This window comes from Lathamus discolor, chromosome 11, assembly GCF_037157495.1.
Source record: "Lathamus discolor isolate bLatDis1 chromosome 11, bLatDis1.hap1, whole genome shotgun sequence".
In the NCBI taxonomy this organism is placed as follows: domain Eukaryota; kingdom Metazoa; phylum Chordata; class Aves; order Psittaciformes; family Psittacidae; genus Lathamus; species Lathamus discolor.
Genome location: NC_088894.1, coordinates 12,607,634 through 12,623,165, shown reverse-complemented (window position 1 = coordinate 12,623,165; position 15,532 = coordinate 12,607,634). Strand labels below are relative to the sequence as shown.

General features: G+C 50.5%; 1 protein-coding gene across 9 annotated transcripts in view; it reads left to right on the top strand.

Annotated features, from left to right (window-relative positions):
* CBFA2T2 (CBFA2/RUNX1 partner transcriptional co-repressor 2) overlaps nucleotides 1-15,532 on the top strand; it is a 61,211-nt gene that overhangs the window by 23,436 nt on the left and 22,243 nt on the right. The window contains exon 1 of one of the 9 annotated variants that reach the window (XM_065691174.1): nucleotides 3,926-4,008. The exons of 5 other annotated variants lie outside the window; for them this stretch is intronic. The gene's annotated coding sequence lies outside the window, so the exon portion shown is untranslated. 3 more of the 9 variants (XM_065691173.1, XM_065691172.1, XM_065691178.1) reach the window with 3 other exon arrangements.

The following is a 15,532-nucleotide window of genomic DNA, read 5'->3' as shown; positions in this document are numbered from 1 at the left end:
TGAGGATCGCTTGCTGTCAGGCTCAGAAAAGGGAGACAAGTACTTGCTAGGCTGGTGCAGGGTGATTCCCTTTGGGGCACTTTGCTGTTGCTTTGTCCGGGGTAGTTCTCGTTGTGCCAAGTGACAGGGATTCCCCAGGGAGAGCGCAGTGTAGCCTGGCCAGGTCCCTGGCAGGGTGCTGCATGCTCCCTGCTCCGTGCTCCTTCGGCTCAGCCCCTGCATGTGCCACCTTCAGGTTTCCCTTCTCTTGCAGCACACAAGCATTTGGGCACAGGCTTTAAAAATCAGCTCATGTAAGTCTGCTTCTACAGCATGGCAAACACCTCCCGAGCATCCCTCACAGCCTGGAGAGGAGGCAGGAGGAGTGTGTGCTGCCTGATGCTCTGCAGCTCCGTCTCACAAAGGAGGAATGAAACCCAGCAGATCTCCAGCCAAGCTGCACAGAGGGTGATGATCTCTGAAGGCAGAGAGCTGTGATCCTCTGTGCAGCTCTCCCAAAGACTTCCTGAATTTGGGAATGCCACATGTTGGAGCATCTGCTCCCGTTGTCTCTGTGCAGGTTGGGCTCTGAGGCAGCAGACGGAAGTTTTGCCGGCATCAGGGCAGCAGGATTTGGACATGAAATAGCTGATTTACAGTGTCTTGCTGAAGCCCTGTGGGAAACTGTGTTTTCTTCTCAGGTTTCCCTATTTTTTGAAAGGATTTGGTGTGCCTGACTTGCGGGTGCTCAGGTGAGAGGAGTGGTTGTGTCTGGGGAAGAGGATCAGACCGGTTTGTGTTGGAAGGGACCTTAAAGCTCCTCAACTCCCTGCCACGGGCAGAGGCACCTTCCACTGGAGCAGCTTGCTCCAAGCCCCGTCCAAACTGGCCTTGAACACTGCCAGGGATGGTGCAGCCATGCTCCGTCGTAGAGAAACCTGCAGCTATGCAAAACTAAGAGACTGCAGTGTAAGAACCAAGGTAGAAGGGGTACAGCAAAGGCAGTGTGAGCAAACCCTGCCAACAGGGACGTGCGGGAAGCCAAGTGAAGGATTCGAAGGGTCTGAGGAAGGAGCAGAGTCGCTAAAGGCAAGGAGAAAGGAGAATAATCTGAGAAGTCTGTTACACAGGGAATGCCCCGAGGAGAAGAGCAGAAACTCCATTTATTAGTGAAAAGGCCAAACCGGTGCTGCCAAGTCAGGTTCTGCTCTGCCCAGGGCCTGGAGCCACGGCCCCTGCTCACTTCCAAGGCGCTGCTGCTGTTTTTGCAAGTTGAATGTGCTGGTTTTTGCAGAGGCTCGTTTCAACCTGCTCAAGCCAGAAGCAAAGGGAGCTTTGCTCACGTGAACGTGGGGCAGGCTCTTGGCTTGTTCTGTCCCTTCTGTTTTACTCCTCTTACTCTTGCAGGACCAGTGTCCCCTTGAGAGCAGGGCTTCACTTCTACTGCTGCCTCGTCTGTCACTGGGAGTCCCTAAGTATTTGACTGCTGCTTTACAGAGCTTTGTCACACATTGCTCACAGTGGAGTTCGGCTTGTGGAGGGGATCACTGGAGGGGGGCAGCAGGAAAGAGCGTTTCAGGAGCTATATTCAGGGCAGCCAGCTCTTTGGTCCCCGAATTGACCCAGAGCAGCAGCAGCGTGCAGGAGGCAGCGCGCTCCCACGGCTCTCGCTGGGATGGGTGAGCCAGGTGGCCTCTTGTTTTTTCCAGCTCTGTTTTTTTTTAGGGTTTGGCTAAAACACAAGATTTGTTTGACGTGCATGTGCGATGTTTATAGTGGTGCTGGAGAGCTGAAGAAAGTCATTTAAGGACTTGGGCATATGTAGCAGATTTAAGGCAACGCAGGCTGGTTCTTAAACCCGAACGGGAGATGGTCGTAATCTGTTGCCTGTTGGGTTGTTTTCTCATAGTAAGAGCTGGTTTATCTGTACTGGTTCTGGGCTAGATCATAAGGTTGCCTTTATCCTAGCATCTAGTGACTGTTTCCATATCCGACTGCTTGTTAGAAGCTAGGTATGAAATGTGTTTTGACAGACACTCCAGAGCAGTCCCTGGGGGCAGCATCACTGCAGGTCTCTGGGAGCTTGGGCAGCTTCTATTTTTATGATGGGGACTGTCTTAATTCATGCAGCATTCAGGGAAAGGCTGGAAAAACCTTTGTCTAGAGCAAGAGAGAAGCCAGGAAGCACTGGTGAGTGATGATCCTGCAGCTGAAGTGCAGCACAGAGGGCTTTCGGTTCAGTTCCTGGGTCTGCAAGCAATTTTCCAAGGCAGGACCTTGACCTTAGTGGTGCTTTGTGTGTTGGTGGCTCCTGTCTCAATGGGCAAGAATCATTTCAAAGCATTTTAAAGTGTAACAATCGTGCCTTTTACTAGGCTGGGCAGTGGTGTTTTTGCAAGCCAAGCTTAAGGTTTTACAATAATGTGTATTGAATTTCCTTGGTGTGCTCCCGTGCGGGATTCCAGTCCTTTGTGTCTGTAACAGGACTTGTGCTGGTGAAGGAGGACACTCATGGGAAGACCAGGACTGTGGCAGATCTGCTGCTCTGTTGCTCTCCAGTCTTATGGAAACTACAAAGCCAAGAGTCAGTTTTCCTTCCAGCAACAGGATGCCACAACCTGATGGTGGGATGCTGCATATCTGTCCCTTTCAAAGGCATCTCTTTCACCAAAACCAACCCAAGCATCGTAGAATCATAGACTGGCTAGGGCTGGAAAGGACCTTAAGATCATCCAGTTCCAACCCCCTGCCATGGGCATGGATACCTAACACTAAACCATGCCACCCAAGGCTCTGTCCAACCTGGCCTTGAGCACTGCCAGGGATGGGGCAGCCACAGCTTCTCTGGGCACCCTGTGCCAGCGCCTCAGCACCCTCACAGTGAAGAGCTTCTGCCTGGTATCTAAGCTGAACTTCCCCGGTGCCAGGTTGAACCCATCGCCCCTTGTCCTGTCCCTGCGGCCCCTGAGGAAGCGGCCGCTCCCCAGCATCCAGGAGCCCTCGGCAGCGCTGAGCCCCGTCCTTGCGCTCGCCCCGAGCCAGGGGCAGCGGCGGCAGAGCCCCCGCCGCTCTCAACCTGTTGCAGCGAGCGGCGCCGTGCGCTGGAGCCGCGGCCGCGGGCGCAGCGCGGGGGGACGGGGGCAGCGCGCAGCAGATGCGCCGCGGCCGCGTGCCGGCTCCGTGCCGCTGCTCCCGGCGCCAGGTGCAGCCATTGTTCCCGCTGGGCCCTATTCATCCCGCCTCGGCTGCCGCTCCCGCATTGTTCCTCCAGGAAATTAGCATTAAAAACCCATCCGAAACCCCCGTGTCCCTCAGCTGCAGGTGACTGTTATTGGCCCCAGCTGCCGCCCTTGTGCTTGATTACTTCCATATGGGCTTGTGGCAAGAAGTACGATCCACTTATTGATTTCCCCCCCCCCCCTTTAATATATTTCTTTTTCTCCCTCCCTCCCACCCAGCACAGACACTTCAGCAAGGAACAAAACCCTGATTCTCTTAAGCCCCCGACAGGCTCCAGTTGCTGTTGCAACTGGGATGAACGTTTTCCAAGCAGAGCTAATTACACCCCCTCCCTGCTTGCTTCCTTTCTTCAGTGCCCACCCCATAAATGTAAAATAACCAGAGGGCAATTGGTGGTAAATGAAATCTTTGCAGTGTCCTGAGAGGAGGGTGTCTTGCTGAGCAGGAAGGAGTCTGCTGGGCTTTAGATGTTGGGTAATTTGGGGTGGGGTTGGGGCTTTTTTACTAGAAGATGGGAAACTGGGCTCTGGGCTATTGCTGCAGCACTGGATAATGGGATACACGATCCCAACCTGGGTCTGGGGAGAAAAGGGAGCGGTAATCGAATAAGTGGGTTGTTAATTTGTGAGTGTGGTCAGTTATTGAGAGGAGCCAAAGAGAAACTACCCACCAGCTGTGGTTACAGCCTTCTAGGAGCAAGGGTTTTTTTCTCCTGGTGCAATTCATTAGTGGGGCAGCAGCTTGCAGGAAACCCCCAGGTCTCTTCTGGCAGAGTGGGTTTGACTCAAGGTGAGATGTGCTGCGGTTAGGAGAGAGGAGGGGGGCATTTCCTGCTGCCCTACCTGGGATTTGAACATGAACCTGTTCTGTAGAGCACAGAGCATCTCCATCAAGGTGGGTCATGTCCTGTGATGAGGGGACCAGTCCACACAGCCCTGACCTCCTTTGTGCCATGAGGGGAGTAGCAGCTTGTCTCCGCACTGGAGGCAGCAGGCATAGCTTTTCTTTGTGCTTCTATCCCAACAACTTAGATGACAGAGCTCTGTTGGTTGGTTGAGGTGTACACATCTATGGAGAAACATTGGGTTTCCCTTATGACACAGTGAGCCCCCCAAAAGGAGTTTGGTTATGCTGCAGTGTTGTAGCTGATGAGGTTTGTGCTTGTGGCTGCTGACAGAGCAACTTGCTGGAGGAGGATGGTGTTCCAAGCACCATGACCAAGGCATTACATGCTCCTGCCTGGACCTGCGCAGGCTGCTTGAAGATGAAAGCCCATCAAAAAGCCCTGTAAGCCTCAGCTGTCGAGGCTTGTTCATAGGTAACCAGTAGATTTTTGTCTTTGCGTTCTTGTTGGTGTCCCAGCAGCCATTTCCATGGGATCTGTCTTATTCCCTGCCAGTGGTGGGCAGCGCTGGAGTGTGAGCACCTAGGAAGGTGCTCCAGCATGACAGCAGTGCCGCAGTCTCCTGTTGTGGCACAAATACATGTATGCAAACCTCCAGCTAGGAAGGATCCTAGAGGTGTTCTCTCCTCAGAGCAGGACATGGAAAACACATTCAAAACAGAGAATGACCTTTTATTCGGATAACAGAGCTCCACTGGTCGAAGAGCTCCTGTTCCTGCTCTGGAGGTAGATGCTGCAGTGAGTCTTTGGGGATGGCTGGGGCTTGGCTGATTGACCTCAAGGTTATGAGTACAAATGGAATGGATTTGACCTGAGACTTTGTGTCTCAGCACTGGTTCTTTGGCATTTATCAGGTTGACCTCCACCTTGAGGAGCATCCTGCCTTGATGGGTGGAACCCACCAGTGTGGTTTGTAAGAAGGATTACGACAGAAATCCTGGTTGGTATCTGAGGAGATGGGTTTAGCTGAAGTACTCTGGTTATTCACTGTACTTCCTGGTACAGACCTGTCCTGGCTTGGTTGCCTGGTGTGGACCACGCTGAAATGGTGCAGGTTCTGCACGTCTGGTTGTAGACTTCAAGCCCATCCCCTTAGGGGTCCTGTGCAGCTAAAGCAGGCCCGCAGGGTGGGTGAAGCTAGCAACACAGCCTGATCGAGTAGCTGGAGCGATTTTCTTCATCCTTGTTTTGAACCCTTCAAAGTCAAATCTCAAACTTAGGGGGTTTCTTCTCCCTAATTAAATTAACAGGCCATATGGTGTTTACTGTGCGCGCCTGCAATATGGAAGGAGCTACCTCCTGGATCACTTTCTTTTTTCAGGAGAAGCTGCTTTACCTGATGTCACTGCTCCGCAATGTTCTTTTCAGCAGCGGGCAGGGGTTATTTCTGCCACCTCACTGCTGGTGGTGTCACCTCCACATCCTGGGCATGAGCAGCAGCGTGACCTTTGCTCATTCTGCACGCACCTTTGTCTTCTCCTGGCTTCTGTAATCCCGGTTTGCTGCTTAGTGGGAGTGTGTACACGTCGGGAGGTGCACACATGCGGGTAATGAGTCCTGTTCCCGGAGCTGAGGAGCACGGGAAACAAGTCAGGGTGCGGGGTTTTTGGGGGTGTTACTTTGAACAATTCCCACGATTTTTTTGTTTAGGAACAACAGGAATGTGTGAAACTCAAAGTTTTGTTCTTTATTAAGGGACTGCTCAAACAAAAAAAGTTACTTTGCATGTGCTCCTTTATCTTTACATGAAATCTGGAGGAGGAAATGAAGACCTTGAGGACGTAAACCATTGGCTTGTTATCAGCCCCTTGCATTTGGATGAACAAGAAAGTAGGGTAAGAATCTTTAAAACAGTAGGAGAAATGAGGGAATGGAAAGTCTTGGATTTGGCTGGTTTCAGCTACCCTAACTCATTGAGTAGGGTTTTTTGGTGAACATGGTTCTGGTGTGTGAGTGGATTTTGCTGTGAGCTCATCCTGCATCTCTCCCGTGGGCAACATTAACCTTTCTCTACAACCTTAACTCATTGATGCATCTTTTCTGTAAGGCCTTGGTGCTCAAAGGGGAGCTGGGTGACCCTTCATCTTCAGCCAGGCTCAGCTTGTTCTGGGGTATCTGAGCTCCCAGAAACAAGATCCATTTGTGTGTGCTGAAAACACCCTGCCACATTAGCATATTCCTTGTAACGTATGCTCCAAGGGTGTTTCTTTGCAGAGAAGCCTCTCTAAAGATAGCATCGTGAAGTTCTGTGTTGTCAACCAGGGACACTTGATCTAAAAAACAACATTTGATACACAGACAAGGTTTGCAAGTGCCATCTGGATCCTGGGAGAGGAGCTGGGTTGTCTCTGTTTTGCATACACTCACCAGGGGAAAAGAACAGGGACGTGCAGGCAGACTTAATTCTTCAGGATCACCTGAGCAGAACTGTTTAGTCCACACGAATGTCCTCGGTGACATGGGACACCAGTGTAACCCCATACCCTCGGGCAGCATGTGCTGCTGCGCCGCCTTAGGGTGCTGGGGATAATTCTGTGGGTGAGTAGTTTATTTGTTGAAACCCCATGGAATCAGTTCTCTGGGGCCGGTAATATTTTAATCTTCCATCAAGCCTACTGCAAGGCAGAACCTGCAAATCACCAAATCCCAGCCTGGTTTGTGTTGGAAAGGACCTTAAAGCTCATCCAGTTCCAACCCCTGCCACGGGCAGGGACCCCTTCCACTGGAGCAGCTTGCTCCAAGCCCCTGTGTCCAACCTGGCCTTGAGCACTGCCAGGGATGGGGCAGCCACAGCTTCTCTGGGCACCCTGTGCCAGCGCCTCAGCACCCTCACAGGGAACAACTTTTGCCTTATATCCAACCTGAACTTCCCCTGTTTAAGTTTAAACCCATTTCCCCTTGTGCTGTTGCTGATGAATGAGCATATTTTTGGGAGGTGGGATGCAGGGTATGCAGATGTTGTTGGCTGGCTTCAGTTCTGCATGGTGGAGAGACCATCCTCAAAACCACACCAGTACAAAGAGAAGAAAGCTGAAGACATGAACATCTCACATAGCCCTGGATAGAACAGCAAAATCACTGTCCACATCTTCCCAGGGACATGTAGGTTCGAAAACATATTTTACTTGACTTCCCAGCTATCCTCTTGTATGCAAAGCTCATTTGCGTAATGGGCTGGTGAGTGTAATTGAAAGGCGGCGTGCACTTACAAGCTAGTGAGGTCTCACCTGTGCCGAGGCACAGATGGGGCTCTGCTCACTGCTGCAGCACTACAGGAAATTTATAGGCACTGTGTCACAGGCTTTGCTGTGACCGGAGAGGAAGACAGCAGCTTAAAACAAACCCGAGGCTTTGCTGGTGGGTATTTTGTTGTTTGTGGTGTGGGCTCTATTTCCTGGGCTTGCAGTCTTGGTGGTTGTGCTTCTCGCTTAACCTTGTCTTTCCCTTAGGCTCCAGCTGATGGTGAGTAGGCTGGTGCAGGTTGCTGGTAACTAGGTGAGGACAACCCTAAGAATGATGAGTTGGAAAGTCTTTTCTGTGCTGTGTTGCACGATGCTTTGAAAGCAAGTGCATCAGCAGCTGAGCCAACACCTTCACTCTGTGGTCCCTGATGGTCCCTGTGCATCACTGAACCTCCAGAGGTTATCCGTGGAAAATCTCCACGTCTGCTGCCCATTAGAGTGAGTGGAAGGAGGCACAGCAGAGGCAGTTACTGCTGTGCATCTATCTCTGCTGGGGTTGTTCCCTGAAGAGACCAAGAAGTAGTGAGCTTTAATGGCTCTCCTGTGCACCCCCATCTCTCCATGCCTGTGCTCTACAGGAGATGCTCTGCTTGTGTGAGCTCCTGCAGGTATGTAGGTGTCCATCATCAGGCTCCTAAACACCTATAGACCCCATACGTAGATGCATTGTTCCTGTGTTTCCAGCTCTGTGGGATAGTGGAAAGTTTTACTCAGGCTTGGGGCAAAGGGGAAGAGCAGTTTGTGTTGTGATGTGAGGATTTTTAAGCAGCAGAATTGTCATCTTGGCAGGGCTCGATGTGTGTCATTGATCGGGAGTGACTATTAGCTGGGCAGCAGTTAATGTACTGAGCACCCAAGTGGATGAAGCATGATCTCTAAAGTGCCAGCTTGATTCGTGGTGTGATGAGTGAGTCTTGGCTACCTTAGGGACATCAACAGGGCAGAAAGATGGGTGGTGGTGCAGCATTGCCAGCATCAGTGCAAGGGCTGCAATAGTAAAGCCACCGTGGGGTGAGGGGTGCTTGTGGTCCTCGGCTGGGGCTTGGGCGCTTGTAGGAAGTTGTAAGTAATGGGGATGAAACAGACTTCCCAAGTTCCTCTTTTCCATGTGCCTCCTTGATTTCTTGGATAAAGTTTGGTGGAACTTTAGCCCTGGAGCTGGCTGCTGGTGGGTGAGCTCCTGCTCTTCAGCTTCCATCTGGAGAAGGGAGACACCCTGCTGGACTCTGGTTTATGTTTGGAAAAGAGAGCGAATGGTATGACTTCAGGGCCCCAAGGGGGGCTGTTTTCTCTCTCCTTCCTTGCTTACTTCATTTTGGGTATGTGGTAGAACTTGGCTAGTGCTTTGTTTGGGGGTGGATTTTGAATTTGTTTTGGTTTTAGCAGAAAGGACCATTGTTTTCATCTAAAGTAGCCCTTTGACTACGAGCTTCTGGACTGCTTCCTTCTCCAGATGGTCGGGACTTGAACCTACTCTGTGCTTAACAAACACTTTGGGTTTTTTTTTTTACTAGTTTAATTTAAGCTTTTAGTAATAGCTTTGGGTGTCCTTGGTATTCTTTGTGCCTCTCTGTGGTCAAAGTGATTGTTAGGGATTAAATGTGGTTTTCTGCCTTCAGATCTTCTCCCTTCTTTAAGAAATAGCTTTGCTTTGTAAAGAGCTTGTTGTTTAGCAGTTATTGGTGCTGGTGCTTGGGCTGCTGGTGCTGGTACTTCGAGCCTGTCTTGTATGCATTGATTTTTACAACCTCAGTTCCTATGTTACTCAGTTGGGCTATTTTCTACTCGTTGGATATCCTCACCCCTTAGACACCATGTCTGCTGCACCAGTTCCCATTAGCTTCAGATCCCCGCACGCTCACTGCTGTTCATGATGCTGTAAGAAATCCACATTTTCTCAGTGCTGGCTGCTTTTTGAGGTCAGTGGTGGCTTTTTTAGGTTGATCTATAGTGGTGGGAACCAAATTGTCAAGCAGCAGGGCTTGGGAAGATGGAGGAGTGAGAGAGGGATGTATTCTTAGATTGTTGGTGTAAATCTTCTAACTTAATCCTCCTCCTGTACATCTTTAGTAACCAGGTTTCAAGTTCTTACATCTTCAATTCCTGGGTGATTTTAAGAGGAATCATAGCATGATTTGAGTTGGAAAGGACTCTAAGATCATCTATTTCCAACCCCCTGCCGTGGGCAGGGATGCCTAACACTAGACCATGTCACCCAAGGCTCTGTCCAGCCTGGCCTTGAACACTGCCAGGAATGGAGCATTTGTGGTGGTTTTGAATCCATGCTCTTATTTTAAATGAGGCTATTTCCTCATTTAATGATTTTCAGGCTATTGCCCTTTTATCTTGTGTTGTGTGAACTTCTGAGATGCTCTGGGGTGGCTCTGCCCTATGTGGGCTGTATGTTTCTGTGTCTGGTGGGAAGCTGATGCGCAAAGGGGCTTGCTGCACTGACCCAGAAACAGAATCCTTCTGACATCTGCTAGATTCGTACAGAACTGGCTAGAAAATTCCCTCTTCTTCCACAACTTTATTTTTCCTCCTGAAACCAAGAGCTGGGATATAAAATACCAGGCAGTGAAAAAGAAGGGTCACTGCCCTGGTATCTCAGCATAGACCATCACTTGTTTTCTGCACCCAGCTTCCAGGAATGAACCAGACTTGCAGCATGGAAGCTTCAGGACCCAACAAAAATCCCCTGGGAATGTGCTTGATTTGAAGGAGTGGTTTCCCTGGGGATGCTGGACCCGCAGGACTTGCCTGGCTTCTTTAGAGCAGCGCAGCACAGGGAGAAGGGGGCTGCATCACTCTAGCTGTGGCCTTTCTGGCAGCAGAACAGTGCTGCAGCATCAGTGCTGCTGATGGGCTTTCTGCAGGTTCCCCTTTTCTGAGCCCTTATTAAAGAATGAAGAAGGGCAGCAGAGGAGGCAGGGGTCCCAGGCTCTCAAATGGACCTTGTTGGGCGGTGGTCAGCTGAATCTGTGGTTTAAATCCATCCTGTTGAGGACTTACTGATGGATTTTAAGCACTGATAATGATGTGCCTGCTCAGACACCTAATTGCAGCATCCATGTGAGAGGCTCTTATGCAGACCATGCTGCAGAGAAGCTGCAGAGCAACCAGACCCCTCCAGGAACACTTTCCCTGGGTGAGACAACCCTGTAGCCTCCCCAAGGCTCTCCAGACCCATACCTGTGACTAGAGGAGCCCAGTGAGGGCTGCAGCAGTGCTTCGTGGGGACCTGCACTGGTGGCCTGGGTTGTTCCTAGGAGCCTGCTCCAGCATCTCTGCTGCCCTGGAGCCCATCTGCATCAGTGAGTGCATTTCTGCTGACCATTAGGAGCTGTGGGGAGCCCCTCAGAGCTCATTAGCAACAAGAGGCTGCCAGTTAAACACGGCTCCCTGGACTCTCCCGCTGATGCTGCTGGGCTGGAGAGGGAGGTAACAAACTGGAGCCCAGTGTGAATGTGTTTCACCTGGAGGGCAGGAGAAGGGTGGAGGTGCTTGTTCAATGGCCACCAATGCAAGGTTTGAAAGGGTTGATGAGTGTAGATAAAATCATGTCCTACAGCCTGCCCCAAAGCCTCTGTGAAGGTGGAGACCACTTTCAAAAGTTAGAGCTTAGTTAGCTCCCTGTGTTATCCTCATTTGGGTCACCCGGAGTTTTACACCTATAAAAGTTGGAGCTTTGTTTGCACCATTTAGCGTAAGCAGGAAGATGATTTCCACTCCCGGAATTGCCGTGCTCAGTTGTTCTGTAAAACCTACAGGGGTTTGGTAAGAAATTACTTCTTTTTACACCTCAGCAGGGTTTAGAACAACGCTGGTTTAAAATGAAGATGCTGCGAGGGCTGGAGCAGCTCTGCTCTGGAGCCAGGCTGAGAGAGCTGGGCTGGGGCAGCCTGGAGAAGAGAAGGCTCCTTAAGGAGCAGCTCCAGTGCCTAAAGGGGCTGCAGGAAACCTGGAGAGGGGCTTGGGACAAGGGCCTGTAGGGACAGGCCAAGGGGAATGGCTTGAACCTGCCCGAGGGGAGACTGAGCTGAGCTCTTAGGCAGAAGCTCTTCCCTGTGAGGGTGCTGAGGCGCTGGCACAGGGTGCCCAGAGAAGCTGTGGCTGCCCCATCCCTGGCAGTGCTCAAGGCCAGGTTGGACACAGGGGCTTGGAGCAAGCTGCTCCAGTGGAAGGGGTCCCTGCCTGTGGCAGGGGTTGGGACTGGATGAGCTTTAAGGTCCCTTCCAACACAAACCAGTCTGGGATTCTGTGAAAACCGGTGCTTGTAAAAGTCTAAAGGCAGTTACATCCATTCTAAAGTTCTCCTTTCTCCAGCACTTCAGTCCTGTTTCAGAATTAACTGCATTTAATGTTGTTACCCTGTACAACAGGCCGGTGCTCTTCCAGAGAGGGCTTACACCAAGTAAAACTGGTGGGTATTGAATAGACTTCAAGAACTAAGCTGCTGATTACAAGTAAGAAGGGTGACTGAGTTTCTGTAATGGGTACCTCTACAATGAACAAGTACCACTGAGGAACATCAGTGGTGGGGAGGAAAACCGTGCTGTGCTGATGCTGGATGTGGAGCGGCGGTGCAGCTGGTGGCTTTGGTGTTGAAGCCATGCACATCTGTGGTGCTGCTGAGTCTGGGCAGAAATGAGCATCATGTGGTCTTGGCAGTGCTGGGGGGATGGTTGGACTTGATGATCTGAAAGGTCTTTTCCAACCTGGCTGATGCTATGACTCTATGATTCTGTCTTTGTCCAATGCTTGGATTTGGGCTGCGTGCTGTGTGCAGGGGTGGCTGGAGGGGACGGAGCCTCCAGCCTTGGTGCATGGGCTCCCTGAACTGCAGCAGAAATTAAAGAACGCTGGTAAGAGGAGGGCACTCTCAGGGCTGGCATTGCTGGAGGAGCCTGGCTTAGCGTGGCCTTCAGCTGAGAGCTTCCCACATACTGGGTCACTTTTTACACTCTGGAGTAAAGTTGGTGTTTACTTTCTGGACCCCAGAGGGGTGAATCACGTACTTCATATCATAGACTCACAGAGTGGTTTGGGTTGGAAGGGACCTCAAAGCTCCTCCAGTTCCAACCCCTGCCACGGGCAGGGACCCCTTCCACTGGAGCAGCTTGCTCCAAGCCCCTGTGTCCAACCTGGCCTTGAGCACTGCCAGGGATGGGGCAGCCACAGCTTCTCTGGGCACCCTGTGCCAGCGCCTCAGCACCCTCACAGGGAAGAGCTTCTGCCTAAGAGCTCAGCTCAGTCTCCCCTCTGGCAGGTTAAAGCCATTCACCTTGTCCTGTCACTAAGGGACATTCATACCAGCATGATTAACTCAGTTCTTGCTTTCACTATATATATAGCATTTACTGTAAGTGAAGCTCAAGCTCTTTTTTCCTGGCATAACATTTGTATGTAGAACCCCCCAAATAATTATTGAAAACCAGTAATCTTTGATGCCGAGCTGCTGCTCCAAGTCTCCATCTAAATGGTCCATCCCTTTTGTCCGTCTTGTGTCTGGGCTCCGACAGCCTCAGGAGCCGTTCATCTTCCTGGTGTTTTCTTCCCTGTGGCAAATGAGAGACAGATGTTCCCATCTGGAAAGTTTGCTCCTGCCACCATGGTTACAGTTGGAGCCGGAGGATTTGGAGAGCAGCACAGCAGGCTGGGACTTTGAAATACTCATTTTTCTCTGATTGTGATAATTGCCTGTTTGATATCCGTAACTGCTTTCATTTTTCATTCAGAGGGCTTTAGCCTAAGAAGTAAATAGCGCGGAGGAGTAAATATTGCTTCATATTGTGATAGGAGTGGATGATTTAGGAACAAAATAAATCTTTATTCTGTAACTTTAACTGGAACAATGAGCTAATGAAAAATTACCAGAATACATTAGCAGTAAGTAATCATATGAATTGGACAGGGCCTTGAGCAAGCTGCTCTAGCGGAAGGTGTCCCTACCCGTGGCAGGGGTTGGAACTGGAGGAGCTCTAAGGTCCCTTCCAACACAAACCAGTCTGATTCTATGAGGAGGTTTCCAGGTGAGGATGAGGAGGATTCCCTGCCCTGTGACATGACGGGCTCCCCAGCACTGTCACTGCATCCCTTTGGGACAATGGATGAGCAGAAGCTGTTGGCATGGACATGAAGAAATGAACTTGTGTCTCCCAAATGTATTTGCATGGGCACTAGCAGTGTGGGAAGGGAATTGTGGTGGTGTATTGGTAAGAGCAGCAACAGCTCCCAGGTGGCTGCCACACAGTGTGGAAATGTTTTTTAGGGAAGCTTTCATGGTCTGAGTAACTATTCCCTTGCTTCTTCATGGAAAAGAGAAGGAGAATGGGAGGTACCGCAGAGGGGTCTGTGTTCTTGTAGAAGCAAGATGACCAGAGTTTGAGGGGTTGATGTACACCCTACTCTGGGGGCTATTGGATGTGATAGTTTGGGAGATGGATCCTGTATCCATGTGTTTGCACCGCTGGCCCTGCTATGAGTCCATAGACCAAGAGGAAACCAGAGCTAAGGCAGCAGGGATGCTGTGCAGGTGGGTTTGTGCTGATGGATCCGATGTGGCCATGGTGAGGGCAGAGCCGGAGCTGCAGCCATCTTGCCTGGGTAGGAACACAGCAGAAGAGAACTGCTGTGGAGTCCAGCCTGTGCTGCTGCCGAGTCTGTAGAGCAGGCACGTTAATAGGGTTTTCTAAAACTCACTGAAGGGCAGGAGGGATAAGGATCTGCAGTCTGCTTCAGGGATAAATTATTAATCTTATTTCCCTTATTAACTGCTTTCGGGACTGCCTGTGCACGATAACATACTTCGCTCTTTCAAGTTCTTCTATCCGAGTTTCGCATTGAATTGAGATTTAAAGTGAAACAGCTGTGTGTGGGAGAGGACTAGATGGCAATGGAGATACACGGGTTTATTTTTGATGTATAAAATGCCTATCCCAGGCTCAGCAGCTCCCTCCTGTGTGACGCGAGGCTCTCCTGCGAGGTGCCGAGTCCTCTCCCCTCCCACAGCATCTTGCAGCTCAGGAGCCTGGATGTGCTATAAACCCAAGCTGAACAGGGTAAAAATAGGCTGATCACATTTGGTGGAGGAAATATCTGTGCAGGAACATAAGTTACCCATTGCAACAGATGCTATAGTACCATCTTGGCCAGCTCCCTGCTTTGGAGTGGAGGAGGAGGATGGAGAAGGACCAGCATTTGCTGCTGACCTGTTTGCCTCACTCATATCTCCCAGTTCTGGCTGTAAATTGTCATTTACTGACTCGAGCAAAGGGAGACCTTTGGAAGCCACCCTGCATGCAAATAAATGTCAGTATTGGTACAGAAGTAACCTTGACTGCAAAGCTCTTAATGTCTCCTTCTCCACCAAACTGGGATTAACCCAATCACCCTTTTATTCCTAATCCTGCTGTATTGGCTGCCTTGTTTCCGATGCTTATCTTCAGTCTTCCCCCTCCTATTGCTTTTTGATGCAGTGATGCTGCAAAAAGATAAACTATTGGCTCGTTCCTCCACGATGTGATTCCAGTTTGAGCTTGAAGGAAATTGTCTGGAAGCAGGTGATGGAGGGATTGCAGCGGTGTAGCGGTAAATGGTGTCTTCTGGAAGTCTTGAGTAATGATCCTCTTGCTTTGCATGTAGATAACCTCTCATCTGCATGCCTTGGAGAACTGGAAAGGTGCTCTACAGATGGCTTAGAGCCACCAAGGGGAGGGAGAGGCAACCTTAGAGCGGAGGAAAGATGTTAATAACATTTAAATGCAATTCTTCCCATTTCTCAGTTCCTAAATGTGAAAAATATTAGCTTGGTGGAGATTGAAAACAGATGGTGAGCAGTTGGAGCAGATAAGCATGTTATTCAAAATAAACATTCGCCGAAGCTGGGGAGGTGCTGAACCATATTTCATCTCACCCTATTTACATGAGCTGGGGAGGTTACACTGCTGCTGCCTCTCGTGTGCATTCAGACTAGCACCAGGGAGCCCTGCGACGGCAGCCAACTGCAGAGGGTCCATCGCGGCGTGTGGGGCTTGGGCCACTTCCCTGGCTCCTTCCTCAGGCTTATGCATAGAGCTGGTTAGCTTGGACCCAGCTGCAGGCAGGGTGCTGCTGCTGGAGAGGGCACCGAGGTTTGGTGCCTCCCTTTGGTTCCTCTTTCAAGTGG